The sequence below is a fragment of the Pavona decussata genome, unplaced genomic scaffold (genome assembly GCF_977016875.1).
Source record: "Pavona decussata unplaced genomic scaffold, jaPavDecu1.1 SCAFFOLD_244, whole genome shotgun sequence".
Taxonomy (NCBI): Eukaryota; Metazoa; Cnidaria; class Anthozoa; order Scleractinia; family Agariciidae; genus Pavona; species Pavona decussata.
This window is the reverse complement of record NW_028145649.1, coordinates 670,770-697,270: the sequence shown is the minus strand read 5'-3', so window position 1 is coordinate 697,270 and position 26,501 is coordinate 670,770. Positions and strand designations below refer to the sequence as shown.

Genomic DNA, 26,501 nt, shown 5'->3' with positions numbered 1-26,501 from the left:
GACAATAGCTTGTCCTTGGGTGTATCAATACCAATCAGAACATCATGTAAAAAGGATTTTAAACTTCTTTCTCAAAAGCGATATGTACGTTCTACATCGTATTAATTTCATTCAAGCTAGCATTACGACCATCCCTTATTTTCACGTTTATTGGTTATTGTAAGATTTTTTTTCCATTGTATCAACAGTTTGATTTTGACTCCTTCGTTTACCCATTTAACCCGGATTGCATAAGAGAGGTGTTAGAAGAAATTATGACACGTTACAGAGGAGCTGACAACGTGGGGCGACAACGTTGGTGGGCAACGTTGGTGAGCAACGACCTTCAACGACGCCAACCACATTCTCCAATTCCTCTCATTGAAATCAGTATGTTAATAGCGTTGCACACTAACGAAGAACGTCACATGGCTGAAGACAAAATAAAAAACATTATACACTTTTTCTTGAGCCAACACATGTACGTTCTAAGCCCATGTACTTTCGATTTTTTTCCCGGGCATGTTCACGCAGAAAATCCATTCTTGTACATAGATGCTTACAGCATATCTTCAATGATAGCATTTTACGTTTAAAAGCTGTTTAAAACTGTTATAAAACTTCAATAAAACGTTTTTTCCTTCTGAACTTGTCTCCATCCTTGAGGCTATATAAGGAGTAAATACAAAAAAGCATGACCTCAGATTTAACTCCCTCCTCTGACTGGGACGGTTGGACACCACCTGACTCCTCCAACATGGTGACAGAAAAATTCACGAACGTTGATAAAATAAGTGACATTCCCACCCTTGGTTCCGATCAAGATGTGGCCGAGCTGGCGAGTGCCTTGGCTGAAGCCGACATGCAACCCCAAGCACGACGACGCCGAAAAAGTCGTAAACGGCGACGAACTTTGAGTACCACAGCGTTAGCAGGTAGCAGACGAAAATTACCCAAAATCCGCGTGGGCGGTAGAAGAAAAAAAAGAAGAGCTGCCCAAGCTGAACTGGATGCCTTGAGTACCATGGCTACGATGGAAGGCCCCGTTTTCCCAAGAAAAAGAAAAATGAGCGGGAAAAGAGCCAGACGAATCTTGAAAAGCAATGGCAGAAAAATACCCCTACCCACTGTCAGGAAAATGATCAAAGCCAGCAAAGGAGGCATATGGTTGGACAGCCGAGCTACCCTCAACAGTCTCATCTCCAAGATCACGTGGGCTAAAGTACCACTGGTGCAATTGTTAAGACGCTGAATCAATAAAGGTTGTTTCTTGTCCATCACGTGTCGTCTTGATTGACCTTTGACCTCCCCACCACGCATGCGCATGCGCCGCGCTCCGAAAATGACGTCATGACGTCATATCTAAAAATAGAGTTGATGACGTCACACTGCTCGACGCTGATTGGTCCATTCGCGTCACGTGGTATCATCTCTGTGTCCTGATTGGTTACGCCCTAAACCGCCCTTATTTACTACTTCCACATGCAGGCTAGTTTGCGGTTGAAAATCTATTTCTGACCGCCGTAATGTACAACGGGCGTGCAGCGCTGTCGTGTTGGCTGAATTTATTTCCCACGGAAAATTATTTTACCGCGGCCATTGCGGTTGAAAATCTATTTCTGACGAGACGAAATGTACAACGTGGGTGAAGCGCTGTCGTGTTCGATGAATTTATTTCCCAGGGAAAATTATTTTACAGCGGTCACAAAACGTGTAATTTCTTCAATGCAATCTTTTACGAAAAAGATTTCTGGAAGAAAAGCAAAAGATTCTGGAGAGATAGTTCTGTATCCAGTGAATATTGATGAACATTGCAGTTGAAATTGGAACTTTCCCGATGTATGCAAATTTTGCTCCAGACTACGCCAGACATGTCTAACGTCATTCATACTTTGTTTTTCACTGTTGCTAGGCAACAGTGCGGACACCTTCACGGAAATATATAAACATACATACATATATACTAGAAATACGTGACTCGCAAAACCTCGCGAAGCTGGGGCTGGGTGGAAAGCCCTCTTTACATGTATTGTAGCATCAAACGAGGAGATTAAAAGGCGCATAAGATTTTTTCAGTTATGAGCATAGTGTTTTCGTAGTTCCACGGGCTAGTTTGCGGTTGAAAATCTATTTCTGTCGCGACGTAATGTACAACGGGCGTGCAGCGCTGTCGTGTTCGATGAATTTATTTCCCACGGAAAATTATTTACTGCGGCCACAAAGCGTGTAATTTCTTTATACACTATTTCACAAAAAAAGATTTCTAAAAGAAAGGGAAAAGATTCTGGAGAGATAGTTCTGTATCCAGTGAATATTGATGAACATTGCAGTTGAAATTTGATCATGCACGCATATGTTTTTCGGTGTATGCAAATTTTGCTCCAGACAACGCCAGACAGTCTGACGTCATTGTGCGGACACCTTCAAAGATATAAACATATATATATATATATAAATATATTTTTCGCTCGAATTCGCGCGGCTTAGCTCCGCTCGGGCCGGCTCGGCCCGACAAATTTATTAACCTCGCTACGCTCGGGCCTTCGGCCCTCGCTTCGCGAGGAATAAATATATGTTCGGCTCGAATTCGCACGGCTTAGCTCCCGAGCGCGGCCTTCGGCCCGACAAATTTATTAACCTCGCTTCGCGAGGAATAATTTTTGAAATTACAAGACGAAATTAAGACAAGTCAAGGTCTGCAAGGTATATTTGATTGCCGGATTGAAACGAAAATCATGTATCCCCCGGGGGGGGGGGGGGGATTTTACCGAATTCTCATCAACAACAACAACAACAACCTTCATTTTCCTCAAAATAAAGCCGAAATTAACTAAAATGAAAAGTAAACAAATCAAGAGTTATGAGGTCTCGATGCGGTATTTCAATACTATCCTCAAACAAAAAGCTAATATATTTAGGAGAGTAAAGTTTTTCTTTCGCCATGGAACCTCTCCGTGCGGATCGATCAAGCTCAGAAAATGCGCAATATTTGCAATGTGTTATGCTTTATCAATGCAAAAAGGGCGTTCGCTCGCACCTATACAGGCACAAAAGATCCGGCCTATGAAGAAATTCAGGACGAAATAGTGTTGTTGCTAGAAAGGGCAGGTAAAGTGTTTTCATTTGAGTGAAACTAAGAGCATGAGAGAACATTTTATTTCCTCTGATTTTCCCCTATTTTTTTAGAATCGTTGTTCATCATGATCAATGTATGCACTGTGGCTTAACCTAATCCAAATGGAACTCGTAATTAAGTTATATCTTCAACCAATTCCATATAAAGACCACTATAAATTGAATAATCACTAGACTCTGGTACACAGGTTCAAAAGATACTCTCACTGGCGTTTTCAAAGGCTGTTTGTGTGGTGGATACTCTGGAGCACGCTAGGAGGATTTAACAAAGACAACGTCAGACTTGAACAGTGACGGCCCGTAAGAGATAACACCGTCTTTCAGACCGAACACGAACATCTGAGAAATACCAGTCGTGCCCCTTGTCCTTTGACACTAGTGCGCGCGCTAGAAAATAAATTAAGGTTTAACTCTTACCTTAAAATTCGATCAGCTCTACCGTCAGCAACAATGCAGAATAATGTTGTGTATTTCTAGTTAACATTTTATCACCATCATTGACTCATCTCAAACTGACATTAAAGCTACGTTAAATATTTGACTGCAATAGGCCTTATCACGGTTTTCGACGCCATTTTGAAGAGTAGGCAAACAGGCTTGAAATAACAGTGTTTGTATGGAAATTCGATGTCAAATAATTTTCATAAAATGATAAAACATTGCAGCTGCTGAAAAATTCATCAATTGGAAACTTTTGGCTTTAGGAAAAGGATTTTAAGAAAAAAAATTGGAGGGATGTAACTGTGCCAGAAAGCGTCCAGTCGTGTTTTGAACTTTCCATACATTTTCCTGTATTTTTTTTTTCCTGCGAACTATTTATAGTACTACAGTTCACGGCTGGTTCGCTTTACAGACAAATGTATAAGTGATGTAGACAAGTGTACAATGTAGACAAGTGTACCAGCGCAAATATTGACAAAGGTTATTCCTGTTCTTTTCGCGCGCTTGCGTATCACATTTCACTTGTCACGCAATGAAAGTTATTCGCGTTCCTGCGTTGTTCAAAACTTTAAATTTCTAATATGCGGAATTTGAGACAACTTTCAGCCTTGCCTCGGGGATGTGACATCGCCGGATATAATGTGAGTAACGAGAAGTAAGAGCATTTCTCTATATCTAGTATTCAGTCGTGTTATCCGGTTGTGATTCAATGAGTCAAGTAGTCAGTAACAATGTTGCACTATTCTTCAGTATTTTCGACAAACACACAGAAAAACAAAAGCTTGGTTGGCGAGTGTTTTTATACAGATGGGCATAGAGAAGAATTTTTGTTTCTACTTTCTGGTCATAAATGTATACAGAGGTAAAACAACGGACGCGTTTCATCCATGTGGCGAGTTGAGAAACGGCTGATGTTTACATTTTATACGTCGGTGCGCGATTTTTTCAGTTTTTTATTGCAGTGGACTTTATTCGTAATATTTAAGGGAAATTCTGTTTTAGGTCACGCAAAAAGGGAGCATTTACACTTTCTAGCTTAAAAATAACGGTAGTTTGGAAGTGTAGCATGATATGAGAGACAGGCAGGGGCGGGGGGGAACACTCCATAGAGCCTGGCACTTTTTTTGTATCAGAATCATCCAACAAAACTTGACGTCACATCCGGTCAAATTGGCGCCCAGCAGCCTGTCTCCGCGAAGTCGAATGATGGCGTCCTGGTCAGGCATGATTTCTTCGGATTTTTGAGCCATCAGTATCAGGAATTGTGAACTGTGGATATGAAAGATGTTGTAAAGATATTGCTTCGACTTCATGAGCAAAGGTTTTCCAAAGGAGTAATTTTTTCTATTGTTTTGACGGAAAATACGAGACAGCTAAGCGTCGTGTCATGGCGGAAATTTCACACTCTCAAAACGAGTGGTGTTCAGACTTTTGGCTCTTGTGGCTTCTGATCGTTCGAAAGCTGAAATTTTAATACCCTATCCCGTGTGCAACATAATGGAGGAAACATCGCCAGTCATAGTTTGCAGTGTTAACATCGGGAACCTAATTATCTCTCGACGTGAAGTATTGGAAGCCTGTATCATTGAAGCTGTTCGTTGTAGCGGACTCGTAACCTTCCAGGGGAGTAAATGTAGTTATCTTCATTTCCAGTTCTTTTCTGCCGACGTGAGTACCTTTACATGTGGGCTTTAGAGTAGTTAGTCGGTTTTGTGCTTCGTAGCTCTTTAATAAAGACGCAAGTGAGGTTTAATTAATAAATAGTACAGTAATTACGCGGAATGCCCGCAGGGCAGGCCGTGTCTAGGTTTGAGTCGGGTATCTTCGTCGTTAGCCACAAATGTGCACATTAATTTATGCATTAAAATATGTCCTCCCCTAGTCGGGATGTATTATTCTGATTGTCTTCAACAGGAGCGGCCCAATAAAAATCTTTTTTTCATGCACATATCACGAGAGAGGGGACCCACTCATTCCTTCCTCAGTTCCTGGGTGACGTCAAATCATCATTTGCTTTATTCATTAAACCTAGATTAAATTCTTCCCTCTCCCAGAAGGGATCTATTGCTTTGATTGTCTTGGACAAAAGCGGCCCAATCAAAATCCATTATCGGTGCATATATCATGAGGGAGGGGACCCACTCATCTCTACTTGTGTGACGTCAAAGCAAATCATCATTTGGAAAAGTTGTTTTTGTTCAATGGCAGCCACATGTCTGAATTTAAGACTCTGATCTGCCGTTTTCAGAAAGAAAACAAACGTTTTTCGAGCGGTAAATCGAAATAATAACTTCTAGGTAGTACTCGAAAGTTGAAACGGTGGAAATTGGGAGAGTTCACAGCGATGAAACTACGCTTTTACAAACAGATCAAATAATTCAAAGCGAAGTAAGCCAGACCACTTCAGCGGGGTCATGACATCATTGCAGAGTTATTCCCGGTATGATTCCCAGTAACACAACTATAAAATATCAGGCAATCTTTCTGAATAAAACCATTCAATTATTTCAGTTGCGAAGGGAGGATACAGTTGACTATAAAAATAAGCGAAAAAACTGTATCTTTAAATTTAATCTTATTAGAAGGGAAGATGGTTTTTAAATATCTGCGAAACATATCATGGGGAATAAATGGGGCTACATTAAGCATTCCGTGTAATGCTGATTAAGGGCATCTTGTTCTCTTATCTGAAATGCATTCATATCATGTTGTCCTGCAAGTGCGGGCTTGAGGAGGGGCTTGAGTAAGAAAATGTATCTGTGTGGCCTGGTTCATATTGCTAGTGTGAGACATTTGTTAAAGTTATTGATGTCAAGCCATCTTAAACAATAAGTTAAATAGCAAATTGCGAATGACATTTCTGAAGTATTGAAAGAAACAACCCCTTCACCCTTTACTTCATCTGCACTCTCATCACTTGTATGGTGCTCATGGGTTAAGGCTTTTTATACATTTGTACTATAATTGTGCACATGTGACGTCAAAAGAACAAACAGTATGCCACAAGCCACAGACAAGTGGCATGACTGATGTTCTTACCTTGTTTTGATGTCCTCTTTGGGTTATCAAAGGACACATGGAAGGCCAAATGGACTTTGAAAACTCTTTATGGCTGACAATGTCATTATTTATTTACCAGTTATTTCAGATATGTTAGTTGGTGCCAAATATTTAAGGGTGGGGAATTGTCTTTTTCTCTGTGTCCAAGGTTGGGGAAGAGAACATAAAATAAAAAAAATATTGCTAATTCCTGGAGGTTATCTAGCAGCAGAAATTGACCCATACATTAAGTTCTAATGACATTGTCTCCTTTGAACCAATGAAATTCAAAGTTCATTTTGACAAGGAATATTGAAGTCTGTTCAATTCAATAAACAATCAAAAGTTCATTAACCACACAATCAGTTCACAAACCACACATCAGTTCAGTGACAGTAGACCTCAAAAATTATTGAAAGAATAACTATAGGTGAACGGTTTTTTTATTCCAATGGGACAGATAAGAGGGGAGGGGAGAGGGTTTTATGGGAGCATGGTCCATATTTAGAGTAGGCAGAAAGTACAAGTGAAACTAATAAGTATCTATGTATTACAAATAATGGTAACAGGCTTGCATGCATTTAACAATCTATTGCCCACTTATCCATTGTTTGTCTTTGTAATCATATTTGGCAACAGCTGCCCAATAATGTAGCTTTTTCTTGTACATAGTTCCACTTCCTTCTTGTCAATGATGCAGATTAGTGGCCCATTGGTAAATTTGTAAAAATCTAGAAGTCCTATGGTTCATTGAAAATCAACAAGTCAAATAACCATAGCAACAGTTCAAAAAACACACACCAGTTCAGGGAGGGTAGACCTTAAATGTAAGAAAAACTATAGGTGATGTGTTTTCAACTTTCTCTCCTTCATGCTTGTCAAGGATCCAAATGAGAGGCTCGCTTGTAAATTTCATATTAGTTCAATTCAAAGAAGACTTGAAAATTCAATCACCACACCAAAACAACAAACCTCCCACCCCCCCCCCCCCCCAAAAAAAAAAAAAAAAAAACAACAACAGGAGATTATATAAATGTATATATACAGAGCTGTCATTAAGAGCCGTAACCCGTAACACATGTTACGGCTGAATACCCTTGACAGAACCTTGATGTTACAGCTGATCTTGATGGTTGAAGGGTTATTTTACTCAGAAATTAACAAAACTGTTACGGGTGAGAAGCTTAATGCAACATGTGGCTGAAAACTTAATGACAGCCCTAAATTATATAAATATATTAACCACCTGGGTGATAGCAGACCTCAAATTAAGAACATTTACTGGTGTGGGTGTTTTATTTCAATGGGTCTTGCAGGGGGAAAGGGAAGGGAAGTGGACAAACATGTTTGCATTATATTAATAGGTTTATACATTATGTTACCATGGTTTAGAATTTTCCTTACCTAGATGAAATTTTTAGGGATTTAATGTTTTTAATTTTTAATTTCAATTCTTTTAATTTTAGAGATTTAAACAAAAACTCAAAAGGAAAGAGACCAGCAAATCCCCCCCAGACACGGCAAGAAAGGAAACAGACAGCGAAAGGAAGAACGCAACAAGCCCGGAAGAAACTGCGATGGCCATACAGTTAGCAGAAGACAAGGAGGAGCTTGTAAAAAGGGAAACAGGGATTGTGGCACTTGGGAGAAGAGTCAAGAGACAAGAAGAGTCAATTAAAAAGTAAAGCGAACAAATTAAAAAAAATAATGATAAAACAGTAATGGAGGCCAAGTGGGTTGCTGCCCAGCTAAGGCTTATAGCTGGTCAGCTTGACAGCTTGGCTGACCAAATTTTGGATCATAGGAATACGTCAATGTAATCAAACATGATGCTGTACACCAATGTGAAAATTATTGTCAACAGACATTTATTAGACTTTGACACATAGTAAATTATAATAAATCATATAGCTAAGCGGCCACTGCAGTTACTTCCGGTCTTGTCGCATTCTTCCTTTCGCTGTCTGTTTCCTTTCTTACCGTCTCAGGGGGATTTGCCGGTCTCTTTCCTTTTGAGTTTTGGTTTAAATCTCTAAAAATAAAATAATGAAAAAGAAAAATTAAAAACATTAAATCCTTAAAAATTTCATCTAGGTAAGGAAAATTCTAAACCATGGTAATAAAACGTTAATATAATGCAAACATATTTGTCCACTTTCTTCCCTTTCCCTACCTGCAAGATCCATTGAAATAAAAACACCCACACCAGTAAATTTTTAAAAATTTTGAGGTCTGCTATCACCCAGGTGGTTAATAAATATATATACATTTATATAATCCACCTTTTTTTGGGGGGGGGGGGGGGGTGGCAGGTTTGTTGTTTTGGTGTGATGATTGAATTCTTTGAATTGAACTAATATGAAATTTACAAGCAGGCATCTCATTTGCATCCTTGACAAGCATGAAGGAGAGAAAGTTGAAAACACATCACCTATAGTTTTTCTTACACTTAAGGTCTACTGTCACTGAACTGGTGTGTGTTTTTTGAACTGTTGCTATGGTTATTTGACTTGTTGATTTTCAATGAACCATAGGACTTCTAGATTTTTACAAATTTACCAATGGGCCACTAATCTGCATCATTGTCAAGAAGGAAGTGGAACTATGTACAAGAAAAAGCTACATTATTGGGCAGCTGTTGCCAAATATGATTACAGAGACAAACAATGGATAAGTGGGCAATAGATTTAAATGCATGCAAGCCTGTTACCATTATTTGTAATACATAGATACTTATTAGTTTCACTTGTACTTTCTGCCTACTCTAAATATGGACCATGCTCCCATAAAACCCTCTCCCCTCCCCTCTCCTTTTATCTGCCCCATTGGAATAAAAAAAACCTTTCACCTATAGTTATTTTTTCAATAATTTTTGAGGTCTACTGTCACTGAACTGATGTGTGGTTTTTGAACTGTTGTGTGGTTATTGAACTTTTGATTTTTCATTGAATTGAACAGAACTCAATATTCCTTGTCAAAATGAACTTTGAATTTCATTGGTTCAAAGGAGACAATGTTATTTCGTAAATAAACCCCTTCAGGCAGCTGGTATGTCGGCTGATAATGTCCGAGGCTGAGAGATTGTCCGAAAAATGAATATTTGGCCGAGAAGCGAAGCTTTGAGGGCAAATGTGAAATTTTGAGGACAATCTCTCAGCCAAGGACATTATCAGCCGACATACCAGCAAGCCGGAAAGGGGTTTATCCTCCCATTAATTTTTATATCGTGCGAAAACCGCTCGTAAAAAAGCCAGTGCTGATCTGATGGCAGATGCGTGTGATTGACGTAAACAATTACATTTGATTGGTTTACAGGAACTTTATTTTCACTGTGATTGGATGAAAACTTGACAAACTGACTCAATATGCGTAGGACTAAATCTGCAAGTCTACTCGTAACTTTCTACACTCTCAAAGAAGTTGACAGCATGTTTAGTTGACATTTTTGAACTTTACGGAACAGCATTTGCGACCAGCTTTTTGCTGTAAACATGACTGGACATCTACATAACGAGTTTGTTTTTTCTTCCATGTAAAATAATAAAGATGAAAAGGTGAAACTCTTGAGCTGGCTTTTTTCCGCTGGCTTTGTTTCTTTTCAATGGAAATAATAGGAGGGCAAATATCGACGCAGGCGGAGGTTATTGCGTGATAACCGTCCTGTGAATTTGCACCATGTGACGTAAAGTAGCCAATAAAATCATGCGAAAATTGATGGGTGGGTTGTAATAGAACTTAACATATGGGTCAATTTCTGCTGCTAGATAACCTCCAGGAATATTTCGCAATATTTTTTTACTTTATGTTCTCTTCCCAACCTTGGACACAGAGAAAAAGACAATTCCCCACCCTTAAATATTTGGCACCAACTAACATAACTGAAATAACCGGTAAATAAATAATGACATAATTTGTCAGCCATAAAGAGTTTTCAAAGTCCATTTGGCTTTCCATGTGTCCTTTGATAACCCAAAGAGGACATCAAAACAAGGTAAGAACATCAGTCATGCCACTTGTCTGTGGCTTGTGGCATACTGTTTGTTCTTACTACAATTTGACGTCACATGTGCATAGTTATAGTACAAATGTATAATTAACAATTATTCCACAAGCGCGCGTTGGATATGAGATGATAGATAGCCAAAGAGGCACATAGCGCCGAGTTGGCTTTAACCATTTCATATCCAACAAGCGTGAGTGGAATGATTGTTTTATTAAAAACAATCAAGAAATATTGGTGGATTTTGCTGATTTCGCTTTGCAAGAACAATTAGAAGACAATTAATGGTCTCTAATCCTCGGGCATGGTATAATGGCTCATATACCATGGCAGCTAAGCCAATCAAATCGTTTGAATCACATTTTACCATGATCCAGAGCAAGTGGTGAGAGTGCAGATAAAGTAAAGGGTGAAGGGGTTGTTTATTTCAATACTTCAGAAATGTCATTCGCAATAATGCTAATTAATTTATTGTTTAAGATGGCTTGACATCAATAACTTTAACAAATGTCTCCGCTAGCAATATGAACCAGGCCACGCAGATACATTTTCTTACTCAAGCCCCTCCTCAAGCCCGCACTTGCAGGACAACATGATATGAATGCATTTCAGATAAGAGAATTACTGTACTATTTATTAATTAAACCTCACTTGCGTCTTTATTAAAGAGCTACGAAGCACAAAACCGACTTATTACTCTAAAGCCCACATGTAAAGGTACTCACGTCGGCAGAAAAGAACTGGAAATGAAGATAACTACATTTACTCACCTCGAAGATTACGAGTCCGTTACAACGAACAGCTTCAATGATACAGGCTTCCAACACTTCACGTCGAGAGATAATTAGGTTCCCGATGTTAACACTGCAAACTATGACTGACGATGTCTTCTCCATTATGTTGCACACGGGATAGGGTATTAAAATTTCAGCTTTCGAACGATCAGAAGCCACAAGAGCCAAAAGTCTGAACGCCACTCGTTTTGAGAGTGTGAAATTTTCGCCATGACACGACGCTTAGCTGTCTCGTATTTTCCGTCAAAACAATAGAAAAAATTACTCCTTTGGAAAACCCTTGCTCATGAAGTCCAAGCAATATCTGGACAACATCTTTCATATCCGCAGTTCACAATTCCTGATACTGATGGCTCAAAAATCCGAAGAAATCATGCCTGACCCGGACGCCATCATTCGACTTCGCGGAGACAGGCTGCTGGGCGCCAATTTGACCGGATGTGACGTCAACTTTTGTTGGATGATTCTGATAATTTGACGAGTCTTCTCCCCCGCCCCTGGAGACAGGGTATTAATTTCACTGATTTCAAGTTGTTTCCCTGGGAACGGCTCTTTCATCTCACTTGAGCGGCTCAATATAAACTCGAAAATTTCACCTGAAACGAATCATTTGATGACTTAATGCTAATATGGGCGCTCTCAAGTTTAAAGCTAGTTATTTACGTGTATTAAAGCATGAAATGAAACCAGAGACCTTGGCTTTTATCTAAAAGCTTCCGTGAACTGTATTGACACGTGCAAAGTTACAGGAGGAACATGAAGTGCTGAAATGGCGAATTGTGTCAAAGTGCATTCCACACATCTCAACCCAGCGCGCTCGCTTTTCACGGGCCAAACTAAATATTTTAACATGATAAATAAGAAAAATTACCCGTTCAAAAAAATTATTTAATTACCATTATATTCGTATACCCCCGATGATATGGTCATCTGAAATATGGCTAAAATCACTCTATCTAAGAAATAGCAAACATTGTATTCTTTACATTGCTCACTTCAAATGAAAGAATGTTCAGGTCGAGATAAAATGTAGTTTGGAAGCAAGCAAAAGGGATGTAAAAACGATTGTGGAAGTGTCAACTCGAGAAAACGTTGCCTTGTCTTGAACGAGAGTTTTGAAAATGTACTAATTTGCATAACTTCAATCGGGCCATCGGGCACGTTGAGGAAATTCTCTGGAACTTTTGAATATTATGTTTGAAAATAGTTCACCAAAAGGGTCTTTTGGGGCAAATAAAAAAAAATTCGAATTTTCGCTTCTGTCGCCGGATTCTCGAAAGTTACTGACAACGGCTCTTAAGGGCTTGTAAATCCCTGTTCACTCAGAGACTCTGTAATATCTCTTTTGGAACCCCAAGACCTTCCCAGGCACTTTCATCTGCCATTATTTCTAAAATCCACAAGATTAAAGACATATTATAGTACAAATCAAACTCTTAAATCCGACTTTAAGAGTGTACATGGGCTTTAAAATAGCGAGCTTCCTGTAAAGAAGCATTAAGCTAAGTGAAGTTCCACTTAAAATAAAATTACTTAGTACGTACTTATACTTTACATGTATGGTAGAATATAATAAGGTGTTCTTAGCTTACGGTAGACAGATATAGTTGTCCTTTTATATTCATACAATGATGGCGTCTAAAACTAAGAAACAAAACTGAGATACAAGGGTTGCCCAATCCCTGTATGGCCTAGCTACCACCAGGCAGTCATGATCATTTCATTTCAGTTACGTAACTGAGGCAAAAAGCTGGACCACTTAACCCAAACAGATTGACAAAGATGAAAGACAGAGAAGCCTAGAAACTAGGCAATACAAGGGTACATGACTTGCACTGAAAATTAGCAACAAGCACTCAGAGAAAACTACAGACAATCATGCCAGAGGAAGAGAGGAGTTCTGGCAAAGGAAATACTCTCTGTGAATGGGATGAGGAAAGGCCATTTATGTTGCAGACATTGGATGAAAGCATACTTGTATAAGAATAATTATAATATATATATTTAGCCAAAGCTAAAAGCGGAGCTCCAATTTTTTCTCATAGCATTTATAGAAATCTGCTTAGCGAATGAACGTAATAACCTTACCAGTTCCTCATCCTTTCTGCAGTTATGATATATTTTTAGTGCATATATGCAGCAAACTACTCATCAACAATAACAGTGTAATACAGAGGGCAAATTTTTATGAAAGCTGATTTGTTGTAACAGAGGGCAATTTTTCTTAATTTTCCTTTCTCTGAGGGCAAAATTACTAACTTCTGATTGGTCAAGGCGCGAAAATATTCTTTCCTCATTGGCTGAGCACGCCAGTTTTAAATTTCGTTGGTTTGTTTGGAAATTCAAAACTGTGTCAATTTTGCACCTATAGTAATAATTCTAGTCGCTAAATAAACGCTATCAAATGGAGAATACGGGAAAATAGTCTTTGGTGTTTGGTAGAATTATTTCAGAAATTTTAAACTTGTGTGTGTTTACAAACATATGAGAGTCGTAAGGTGCGAATGACAAAAACACGGTCACGGAACAATATTGTTCAAAAGTTAATTTCTACAGGAATATCGATGGTATGTTATAAATAAAGAGGTTCTTTGTCAAATGTTCGACCAGTTTTGACCAAAATACAGCAAAATCATCGTGATAGTGTCCCTTTTAGCACTCAAACAAATCTTTTCTAAGTACAGGGACTGTTGAAGGGGTCACTGTTTTATCTAGACAGCCTTGATCTTGAGAAGTCCTTGAGTTCTGCCTCCAAGACATTATACGTCGAAACATAAAAGCCCACTCTTTGATCTTGAGGTCAACAAAACTGTCATCGCGTAATATTTTTTTGGAGCCATAGAAGAAGACCAACTTTGCGTGAAACGGGCAGAGTTTGCTTTCTATTTGAAATGCAGGGCATTGATTGACTCGACTGGCCTGCGTTGTATTTGTTTCCGTCGTCTTTTCAAAGAACTATTGGCATGTTGGCTGCGGGTTTCTTCGGACGAAAACAATTCTTTGCTCTCGTTCCAACTTTTCCGCGGCTAAAACGTAAACCCGAAGAAAACAGAACTTTCTATTTGGACTGACGCCTTTGCTTTCACAGTGATCAACATCAAATTTCTCCTTGTAAAATCAACACTTATTCAACCCCAGCGGTCATGAGAATTAAGGAGATGATCACCCAAGGGGAATTTTCCTGACATTTTAATAACTTCTACCCAGTACTTTTATAAGGAAAGTAAGTATGGGTACAAGATAGGAGAATTTGTTTTTCGACATTAGGGGTTAAAGGTTTAAGTTCTGGCTGGTGAAAAAAAAAAAACAACAACAACAAAACAAAAAAAAACAAAAAAAAAACAAAAAACAAATAAGAACCAATTACAATCAACAAGCTATTTTTTCAGCTTGTCTGTTGACAAATCACAATTTTGTTTGGTGTTTTGGAGAGAGTTCGCCTCCTAAGAACAGTTTTCTCCAACTAAGTCAAAACAAGTTGAATTTTTTTACGTTTCTTCTAGAATCACGTTCTCCTAGTTTTCTTAACAGCAATCATAATCTCCTCCAAAGCCAACTGTTCTTCTTTTCATTGTACCTTCCTTTCTGTAAACCTCATGGCAAGTAATTCATGTTAAGGTGCCATATAGTCACCCACATAACCCTGACCCTAACCCTCCATATAGTCACCCTAACCTTAACATGAAGTATATGTCCCTCATCCGGTTCGGTTACACAAGAATTTGGCCGGCGAGTCGCTTGATTGGTTCATTTTACCGTAACCACTAGTTAATTCACGGGACATGCTTACGCATTCCACTAACGGAATGTCTGAACGATTATTTGCAAGAATAAGAGCAGTTTATAATGAATTCTACTGTTTCAGCTCTTGTCAACTTTTACATGTTGTCGTGCATTTTTGAGTAATCCAAAAAAGTTACCGTCAGGTGCAGTTTTGTCGATACATATTTGTAAATGGAATATGTGAAATATCATATATTTGAAATACATGAAGTGTCATATATATTAACTGTCTCAATATGTCTTGATACTTTCAATTTGTGTGATGTTCGTGGCAGTTTAAGACTAGAACACAGCTGTGTTCCTTGGGTTGGTTATGAATGGCTTCTGAAGTCCCCTACATCTGTAATGTTTTCAAAGAAACCTTCAGACAAAATTACTTAGCTTTTGAATAAGACGAAAACGCACGGTCCTTCAGTCTGAACAGAAGGTCTTGCTCCGGACAACGCTTCATAAAATGTATCTCACAACATAGTAGGAGATAGTAAGGGGTGACAGGCCAGCACGACTTCTAACAATGGAAACATTTTTGATGTGTGACCTCTTTATATTTTCGCTCTGACAAGCATGTCATTTAGAGATTTTCCTTTTTTAAAGGAAATTAGTGGTGGCTCTTTGAAGATTTCTCGTAATAAAGGCTGGTTTTGTATTAAGTGCCATTTTCCCATGAAAACATGTTTGAGGTTGGGCACTGATGGTTGATATTGTGTTACAAAATGCAATATTTGTTTGGGGGTGTTGTCTATTTGCTTCAATGCCGATGACCTTTCTGTAAATTTGACATCTGATAAAATTTTTTCAATCAGATTATTTGGGTAGCCTCTAGCAAGGAGTCGTGATTTTAAATTTTTTTAATATTATCCTCAAATGTTGTTTTTGAGGAGTTTGTTCGTAGGAGTCTTAGGGCTTCGCCCTTGACAAATCCTTTTTTGACTCCTGGTGGGTGGCTAGAAGAGAAATGCGTGTATTGAAAGGTTTCAGTAGGCTTGAAATGTGTTTTAATATCCAGTATGGATTGATGATGGAATCGATTACCTTTGTAAACAACTGTATCTAGAAATGAAGTCTCAGCATTTGAGATTTCAGCCGTAAATTTGATTGTTGGATGATATGAGTTTGCTTGTTCAATGAACAGTTCTATATCGTGTTTACCAGGCCTTACCAGTGTCCCACAGAGAAAAAATATCGTCAATGTAACGTTTTCAAACTGTAGGTTTTACGACGCTTTGACTAACAATTTGTGTTTCAATGTCGGCCATAAAAATGTTTGCAAAAGCAACGGCCATTTTTGTACTTATGGCTGTACCATGGATTTGGAGGTAGTTCTATCCATTGAATTGGAAAGAATTTTCTTTGAGAATGAGTGTTAGCATTTCTCTCAGGTATGGGGTGGGAATGGGAGGATTGTTGCTGTGAAAATTATCGTATGCCTTGCATACTGAAGTCATACCCTCCTCATGTGGTATATTCGTATATAGGCTTGTAATGTCCATTGATACAAGGAATGTATTCTTGTTGACTTTCGTTTTTTCAACAAAATTGATAAAGTCTGTATTGTCTTTAAGATAAGACGCTTGTGTTCTAGAAATAGGCTGAAGTAATGTGTCAACAAATGATGATATTCTTTCTGTGGGCCCGTCACAGCCTGATATGATTGGTCTACCTACCAAAGTAGGTTTGTGTATCTTTGTAAGGGTGTAGAATTCGGGTATTCGTGGCGGAGTTGGTGTTTGCAGAAGCCATTTTCTAGTCATGTCGTCTATGTAGTTGCCATGGTGTAGTTCAGTGATATCAAGCGGTACACTTTTATTTGTGTCTGTGTGACCATGGGATTGTTAAGAGGTCTGTAATTATTTAAGTCATTGATTTGGACTTGACCTTCTTGTATTTTATCTTGCTTGTCCATGACAACAAGTGTGCTTTCTTTGTCCGCTTTTTTTAAATTTAGGTCGTTGCCACGCTTGATAGCGTTTAGCGCTTGACGTTCTTTGCGTGACAAGTTTTGCTTTGGCTTGGCTATTTTTATCTCGGCAATTTGTTGTTTGACCTCTTCAAGATAGGTTTTTAGTGCAACTGATGGTTGAACTGGTGGATCCTAGTTTGATTTTACATAGAAGGGATGAATTGGTTTATTTTGACCGTGGAAAATGTATCTGAGACGCATTCGCCTTGCAAAATGTTTGAAATCCCTCAAGAGTTGGCGTCGGGTGTTAATTTTTGTGACCACGGGTGTTGGTATAAATTTTAATCCCTTTGACAGCAATTTGATCTCGGCGTCTGACAAGACGCTTTTGGAGAGGTTTTTGATAAACTTTTCATCGCCCTCTTTTAAAGAAGAGGTTTGTGTTAAAGACTTTTTTCTGCGCTGATTGCGCTTTTTACGTTTAAGGGTTAGTTATTATTTCGTTTGGGGGTTACTTTTCTTATGTTTGGGGGTGGTCATTCTTACGTTTGGGGGTTAGATTTCGTACTTTTGGGGGGTAGTTATTCTTTTGTTTGGGGGTTAGCTCTCGTACGTTTGGAGATTAGTGATTTTTACGCTTAAAGGTTAGTTTTCTCACGTTTGGGGGTTAGTAATTCTTTCATTTGGGGTTTAGGTTTCTTACGTTTGGGAGTTAGTAATTCTTACGTTTGGGGGTTAGTTTTGTTACGTTTGGGGGTTAGTTTTCTTACGTTTGGAAGTTAGTAATTCTTACGTTTGGGTGTTAGTTTTGTTACGTTTGCGGGTTAGTAATTCTTACGTTTGAGGATTAAAAATTCTTACGCTTGAAGGTTAGTTTTCTTACGTTTGGGGGTTAGTAATGTTTACGTTTTGGGGTTATTTTTTTTCAGTTTGGGGTTCAGTAATTATCACGTTTGGGGGTTAGTATTTCTTACGTTTGGGTGTTACAAATTCTTATGTTTGGGGGTTAGTTTTCTTACGTTTGGGGGTTAGTAATTCTTACGTTTGAGGGTTACATTTCTTACGTTTTGGGGTTAGTAATTCTTACATTTTGGGTTTAGTTATCTTACGTTTGCGGGTTAGTAATACTTACGTTTAGGATTTAGATTTCTTAGGTTTAGGGCTTAGTATATCTTAAGTTTGGGGGTTAGTTTTCTTTCGTTTAAGAGTTAGTAATTCTTACGTTTGGGGGTTAGTTTCTTGTGTAATTGGGTTAGTAATTCTTACTTTTTGGTGGTTAGTTTTATTATGTTTGGGGGTTAAAAATTCTTACGTTTGAAGGTTAGATTTTAAACGTTAGGAGGTTAGTAATTATTACGTTTGGGGGTTAGTTTTCTTACGCTTGTGGGTTAGTAATTCTTACGTTTGGGGGTTAGTTTTCTTACGTTTGGAAGTTAGTAGTTCTTACGTTTGAGGGTTAGATTTCCTACGTTTTGGGGTTAGTAATTCTTAGGTTTGTGGGTTAGATTTCTTACCTTTGGGGGTTAGTTTTCTTACGTTTTTGGGTTAGTTTACTTGATTTTGGGATTTAGTAATTCTTACGTTTGAGGGTTACAAATTCCTACGTTTACGGGTTAGTGTTCTCACGTTCGGGGGTTTGTAATTTTTTACGTTTGGGGGTTAGTTTTATTACATTTTGGGGTTCTTTTTTTTTTAACTTTGGTGGTTAATAATTCTTACGTTTGGGGGTTAGTTTTGTTTGTTTTGTTTTCTTACGTTTAGGGGTTAGTTTTTTTAAGCTTGGGGGTTAAAAATTCTTACGTTGGGGGGGGGGGGGGGGGTTAATAATTAATAAGTTTGGGGGTTAGTTTTCTTACGTTTGGTGGTTAGTAATTCTTACTTATGGGGGTTATTTTTCTTACGTTTGGAAATTAGTAATTCTTACGTTTGAGGGTTAAATTTCCTACATTTTGGAGTTAGTAATTCTTACGTTTGGGGGTTAGTTTTCTTACGTTTGGGGGTTAGATTTCTTACCTTTGGGGGTTAGTTATTCTTACGTTTGGGGGTTAGTTTTCTCAGTGTTTGGGTTAGTTTTCTTGACGTTGGAATTTAGTAATTCTTACGTTTGAGGGTTACAAATTCCCACGTTTAAGGATTAGTGTTCTCACGTTTGGGGGTTTGTAATTTTTTACGTTTGAAGGTTAGTTTTCTTACGTTTAGGGGTTAGTATTTCTTACGTTTGGGGGTTAGATTTCTTACCTTTTGGAGTTAGTAATTCTTACGTTTGGGGGTTAGTTTTCTTACGTTTGAGGGTTAGTAATTCTTACGTTTGGGGGTTAGTTTTTTTACGTTTTGGGGTTAGTAATTCCTATGTTTGGGGGTTACAAATTCTTACGTTTGCTGATTAGTTTTTATACGTTTAGGGGTTAGTAATTCTTACGTTTGAGGGTTAGTAATTCTCATGTTTGGGAGTTAGATTTTTTACGTTTGAGGGTTAGTACTTCTTACCTTTGGGGGTTAGTTTTCTTACGTTTTTGGGTTAGTTTTCTTGACTTTAGGATTTAGTAATTCTTACGTTTGAGGGTTACAAATTCCTACGTTTATGGGTTAGTGTTCTCACGTTTGGGTGTTAGTAATTTTTTACGTTTGGGGGTTAGTTTTATTACATTTTGGGGTTATTTTTCTTTAACTTTGGAGGTTAATAATTCTTACGTTTGGGGGTTACAAATCATCTACGTTTGGGGGTTAGTTTTTGTTACGTTTTGGGAGTTAGTAATTCTTACGTTTGTCGGTTAGATTTCTTACGTTTGGGGGTTAGTAATTAATACGTTTGGGGGTTACAAGGGGTTACAAATTCTTTCGCTTGGGGGCTTGTTTTGTTACGTTTGAAGGTTAGTAATTTTTACGTTTCGGGTTTAGTTTTCTAACGTTTTGGGGGTTAGTATATCTTACGTTTGGGGGTTAGATTTCTCATTTTGGGGGTTAGTAATTCTTACGTTTTGGGGGTAAGTTTTCTTACGTTTGGGGGTTAGTAATTCTTACGTTTGGGGGTTACAAGGGGTTACAAATTCTTACGTTTCAGGGTTAGTTTTCTTACGTTTCGGGGTTAGTAATTCTTACGTTTCGGGTTTCGATTTCTTATGTTTAGGGGTTAGATTTCTCATGTTGAGGGTAAGTAATTCTTACGTTTGGGGGTAAGGAATTCTTACGTTTTGGGCGTTAGATTTCTAACGTTTGGGGGTTATTAACTCTTACGTTTGGGGGTTACAAATTCTTACGTTTGGGGGTTAGATTTCTTACGTTTGGGGGTTAGCAATTCTTATGTTTGGGAGTTAGTTTATTTACGTTTGGGAATTAGTTATTCTTATGTTGGAGGGTTAGTAATTCTTACCTTTGCAGGTTAGTTTTCCTACGTTTGGGGATTGATATTTCTTACGATTGGGGGTTAGTTTTTTATGTTTGTGGTTTAGTTTTCTTAAGTTTTGGGGTAAGTAGTTCTTACGTTTGGGAGTTAGATTTCTAATGTTTGGGGGTTAGTAAATCTTACGTTTTTCATGTTAGTTTTCTCACGTTTAGGGGTTAGTAATTCTTACGTTTGCGGGGTTAGATTTCTTACGTTTGGGGGTTAGTTTTCTTACGTTTGGGGGTTAGTAATTCTTACGTTTGAGGGTTAGTAATTCTTACATTTGGAGGTTAGTTCTCTTACATTTGGGGATTAGTATTTCTTACGTTTGGGGGTTAGTTTTCTTATGTTTGGGATTTAGTTTACTTAAGTTTGGGGGTTAGTAATTGTTACGTTTTGGGGTTACTTTTTTACGTTTTAGGAGTTAGTAATTCTTTCGTTTGGGGGTTAGATTTTTAACGTTTGGGGGTTAGTAATTCTTACGTTTATATGTTAGAAATCTTACGTTTCCGGGTTAGATTTCTCACGAATGGGGGTTAAAAAGTTTTACGTTTGACTGTTAGTTTTATTACGTTTGGGGGTTAGTAATTCTTACGTTTGGAAGTTAGATTTCTAACGTTTGGGGGTGACTAATTCTTACGTTTGGGGGTTAGTTTTCGTACGTTTGGGGGCTAGTAATTCTTACGTCTGGGGGTTAGTAATTCTTACGTGTTAGGGTTAGATTTTGTACGTTTGGGGGTTAGTAATTCTTACGTTTTGGCTTAGTAATTCTTACGTTTGGGGGTGAGATTTCTTACGTTTGGGGGTTAGATTTCTTACGTTTGGGGGTTAGATTTCTTACGTTTAGTGGTTAGTTTTCTTAGGTTTGAGGGTTAGTTTCCTTAGGTAAGGGCGTTTGTAATTCTTACGTTTGGGGGTGAGATTTCTCACACTTGGGGGTTAGTAACTCTTACGTTTAGGGGTTAGGTTTCTTATATTTAGGGGTTAGTAATTCTTACGTTTGGAGGTTAGATTTTATGAGTTTGGGAGTTAGTAACTCTTACGTTTGGGGGATAGATTTCTTACGTTTGGGAGTTAGTAATTCTTACGCTTGGGGGTTAGATTTGGTACCTTTGTGGGTTAGTAAATCTCAGGTTTGGGGGTTAGATTTCTTACGTTTGGGAGTTAGTAATTCGCACGTTTGAAGGTTAGTTTTCTTACGTTTGGGGGTTAGTTTTCTTAGTTCTGGGAGTTAGTAATTCGCACGTTTAGTGGTTAGACTCCTTACGTTTAGGGGTTAGTAATTCACACGTTTAAAGGTTAGTTTTCTTACGTTTAGGGGTTAGTAATTCTTACGTTTAAGGGTTTCGATTTGTTAAGTTTGGGAGTAAGTAATTTTTAAGTTTGTGGGTCAGATTTCTCACGTTTTGGGGTTAGAGTTCTTACGTTCGGGAGTTAGTAATTCTTACGTTTGTGGGTTAGTTTTCTTACGTTTGGGGGTTAGTAATTCTTATGTTTGTGGGTTAGTTTACTTACGTTTGGGGGTTAATAATTCTTACTTTTCGGGGTTACAAATTCTTATGTTTGCGGGTTAGTTTTATTACGTTTGGGGGTTAGTAATTCTTACTTTTGGGGGATAGTATTTCTTATGTTTGGGGGTTAGTAATTCTTACGTTTTAGGGTACATTTTTAACGTTTGGGGGTTAGTGTTTTGTACGTTTCGGGGTTAGTAATTCTTACGTTTGGGGGTTAGTAATTCCTACGTTCGAAGGTTGCTTTTCTTAGGTTTGTGGGTTAGTAATTCTTACGTTTTGGGGTTACAATTTCTTACGTTTGGGAGTTAGTTTTATTACGTTTAAGGGTTAGTAATTCTTACGTTTGCAGGTTAGTTTTCTTACGTTTGGGGGTTACTAATTCATACGTTTCGCGGTTAGTAATTCTTACGTTTCCGGGTTACATTTCTTACGTCCGGGGGTTAGTAATTCTTTTGTTTGGGGGTTAGTTTTCTTACCTTTGGAAATTAGTAAATCTTATGTTTGGGGGTTAGATTTCTCACCTTTCGGGGTTAGTAATTCTTATGTTTTGGGGTTAGTTTTTTTTACGTTTGGGGGCTAGTAATTCCTAAGTTTGGGGGTTACATAATCTTACCTTTGGTGGTTAGTGTTATTGCGTTTGAGGTTTAGTAATTCTTACGTTTTAGGGGTTAGTAATTCTTACGTTTTGTAGTTAGTAATTCTTACGTTTGTGGGTTAGTTTTCTTATATTTGTGGGTTAGAAAATCTTACGTTATGGGGTTAGATTTCTAACGTTTGCGGGTAGTAATTCCTAGGTTTGGGGGTTAGTTTTCTTAAGTTTGGCGGTTAGTAATTCCTATGGTTATTTGTAGATTTCTTTCGTTTGGGGGTTAGTTTTCTTACATTTTGGGGTTAGTAATTCTTACGTTTGGGGGTTAGATTTATAACGTTTGGGGGTTAGTAATTCTTACGTTTGGGGGTTAGTTTTCTTACGTTTGGAGGTTAGTAATTCTTACATTTGGGGTTTAGCTTTCTTACGTTTGGGGGTTAGTAATTCTTATGTTTCGTGTTTAGATTTCTTACGTTTGGAGGTTAGTAATTCTTACGTTTGGGGTTTAGTTTTCTTACATTTGGGTGTTAGTAGTTCTTATGTTTCGTTGTTAGATCTCTTACGTTTGGGGGTAAATTTTCTTACCTTTGGGGGTTAGTAATTCTTACGTTTGGGAATTAGATATGTTACGTTTGCGTGTTAGTAATTGTTACGATTGGGGGTTAGATTTCTTACATTTGGTGGTTAGTCATTGTTACGTTTTGGGGTTAGTAATCCTTACGTTTAAGGGTTAGTCTTCTTACGTTTTGGGTTTTTTTTTTTAAGTTTGGGGGTAAGTAATTCTTACGTTTAAGGGTATCAATTTCCTACGTTTGGGGGTTAGTTTTCTTATGTTTGGGGTTTGTAATTCTTACGTTCGGGGGTTAGTTTTCTTACGTTTTGGGGTTATTTTTCTTAAGTTTGGAGGTTAGTAATTCTTACGTTTGGGGTTTACAAATATCTACGTTTAAGGGTTAGTAAGTCTCACGTTTGGGGGTTAGATTTCTAACGTTTAAGGGTTAGGAATTCTTACGTTTGGGGGTTAGTTTTAACACGTTTGGGTGTTAGTAATTCTTACGTTTGGGGGTTAGTAATTCTGACGTTTGGGGGTTAGATTTAAAACGTTTGGGGGTTAGTAATTCTTACGTTTTGGGGGTTAGTTTTCTTACGTTTGGAGGTTAGTAATTCTTACGTTTAGGGTTTAGCTTTCTTACGTTTGGGGGTTAGTAATTCTTACGTTTCGGGGTTAGTAATTCCTACGTTAGAAGGTTAGTTATCTTACATTTTGGGGTTAGTAATTCTTACGTTTAGGAGTTAGTTTTCTTACATTTTGGGGTTAGTAATTCTTACGTTTGGGGGTTACTTTTCTTACGTTTGGGGGTTAGTAATTCTTACGTTTGGGGGTTAGTCCTCTTACGTTTTGGAATTTTTTGTTTTTTAGTTTGTGGGTTAGTAATTCTTACGTTTGAGGGTATCAAATTCTTACGTTTGGGGGTTAGTTTTCTTATGTTTGGGGGTTAGTAATTCTTTTGTTCGGGTGTTAGTTTTCTTACGTTTTAGGGTTATTTTTCTTAAGTTTGGAGGTTACAAATTGGTACGTTTAAGGGTTAGTAATTCTCACGTTTGGGGGTTAGATTTCTAATGTTTAAGGGTTAGTAATTCTCACGTTTGGGGGTTAGTTTTCTCACGCTTGGGGGTTAGTATTTTTTACGTTTGGAGGTTAGATTTATAACGTTTGGGGGTTAGTGCTTTTTACGTTTGGGGGTTAGTAATTCTTACGTTTGGGGGTTAGTTTTTTTACGTTTGGAGGTTAGTAGTTCTTACGTTTGGGGGTTAGTAATTCTTATGTCTCGTTGTTAGATTTCTTACGTTTGGGGGTTAGTAATTTTTATGTTTGGGGTTTAGTTTTCTTACATTTTGGGGTTAGTAATTCTTACGTTTGGGGGTTAGATTTCTAACGTTTGGGGGTTAGTAATTCTTACGTTTGGGGGTTAGTTTTCTTACGTTTGGAGGTTAGTAATTCTTACATTTGGGGTTTAGCTTTCTTACGTTTGGGGGTTAGTAATTCTTATGTTTCGTGTTTAGATTTCTTACTTTTGGGGGTTAGTAATTCTTACGTTTGGGGTTTAGTGTTCTTACATTTGGGTGTTAGTAGTTCTTATGTTTCGTGGTTAGATCTCTTACGTTTGGGGGTAAATTTTCTTACCTTTGGGGGTTAGTAATTCTTACGTTTGGGAATTAGATATGTTACGTTTGCGTGTTAGTAATTGTTACGATTGGGGGTTAGATTTCTTACATTTGGTGGTTAGTCATTGTTACGTTTTGGGGTTAGTAATTCTTACGTTTGGGGTTAGTTTTCTTCCGTTTGGGGGCTAGTAATTCTTACGTTTAAGGGTTAGTCTTCTTACGTTTTGGGTTTTTTTTTTTTTAAGTTTGGGGGTAAGTAATTCTTACGTTTAAGGGTAGCAATTTCCTACGTTTGGGGGTTAGTTTTCTTATGTTTGGGGTTTGTAATTCTTACGTTCGGGGGTTAGTTTTCTTACGTTTTGGGGTTATTTTTCTTAAGTTTGGAGGTTAGTAATTCTTATGTTTGGGGTTTACAAATTGCTACGTTTAAGGGTTAGTAAGTCTCACGTTTGGGGGTTAGATTTCTAACGTTTAAGGGTTAGGAATTCTTACGTTTGGGGGTTAGTTTTGTCACGTTTGGGTGTTAGTAATTCTTACGTTTGGGGGTTAGTAATTCTGACGTTTGGGGGTTAGATTTAAAACGTTTGGGGGTTAATGCTTCTTACGTTTGGGGGTTAGTAATTCTTACGTTTTGGGGGTTAGTTTTCTTACGTTTGGAGGTTAGTAATTCTTACGTTTAGGGTTGAGCTTTCTTACGTTTGGGGGTTAGTAGTTCTTACGTTTCGGGGTTAGTAATTCCTACGTTAGAAGGTTAGTTTTCTTACATTTTGGGGTTAGTAATTCTTACGTTTGGGAGTTAGTTTTCTTACATTTTGGGGTTAGTAATTCTTACGTTTGGGGGTTACTTTTCTTACGTTTGGGGGTTAGTAATTCTTACGTTTGGGGGTTAGTCCTCTTATGTTTTGGAATTTTTTGTTTTTTAGTTTGGGGGTAAGTAATTCTTACGTTTGAGGGTATCAAATTCTTACGTTTGGGGGTTAGTTTTCTTATGTTTGGGGGTTAGTAATTCTTTTGTTCGGGTGTTAGTTTTCTTATGTTTTAGGGTTATTTTTCTTAAGTTTGGAGGTTACAAATTGGTACGTTTAAGGGTTAGTAATTTTCACGTTTGGGGGTTAGATTTCTAACGTTTAAGGGTTAGTAATTCTTACGTTTGGGGGTTAGTTTTCTCACGCTTGGGGGTTAGTAATTCTTACGTTTGGAGGTTAGATTTATAACGTTTGGGGGTTAGTGCTTTTTACGTTTGGGGGTTAGTTTTTTTTACGTTTGGAGGTTAGTAATTCTTACGTTTGGGGGTTAGTAATTCTTATGTTTCGTTGTTAGATTTCTTACGTTTGGGGGTTAGTAATTTTTATGTTTGGGGTTTAGTTTTCTTACATTTGGGGGTTAGTAATTCTTATGTTTCGTGGTTAGATTTCTTACGTTTGGGGGTAAGTTTTCTTACCTTTGGGGGTTAGGAATTCTTACGTTTAGGAATTAGATATCTTACGTTTGGGTGTTAGTAATTGTTACGTTTGGGGGTTAGATTTCTTACATTTGGGGGTTAATAATTGTTACGTTTGAAGGTTAGATTTCTAACGTTTGGGTGTAAGTGCTTCTTACGTTTGGGGGTTGGTAATTCTTACGTTTGGGGGTTAATAATTGCTACGTTTGAAGGTTAGTTTTCTTACGTTTGGTGGTTAGTAATTCTAACGTTTGGCAGTTTGTTTTCTTACGTTTTGGAGTTAGTAATTCTTACGTATGAGGGTTATATTTCTTACGTTTAGGGGTGAGTAATTCTTA

The 26,501-nt window shown here is 37.9% G+C and overlaps 1 protein-coding gene and 1 long non-coding RNA gene across 2 annotated transcripts in view; one reads left to right on the top strand and one right to left on the bottom strand.

Annotated features, from left to right (window-relative positions):
* The window catches only part of LOC146457280 (uncharacterized), a 139,683-nt gene that overhangs the window by 65,115 nt on the left and 48,067 nt on the right, over positions 1–26,501 (top strand). The window lies entirely within an intron of this gene.
* On the bottom strand, positions 8,402–11,838 carry LOC146457281 (uncharacterized). The gene is made up of 2 exons (XR_014858513.1): positions 11,365–11,838; positions 8,402–8,626 (listed from the first exon to the last, which is right to left on the bottom strand). It is a non-coding gene; the product is annotated as an uncharacterized LOC146457281 (long non-coding RNA).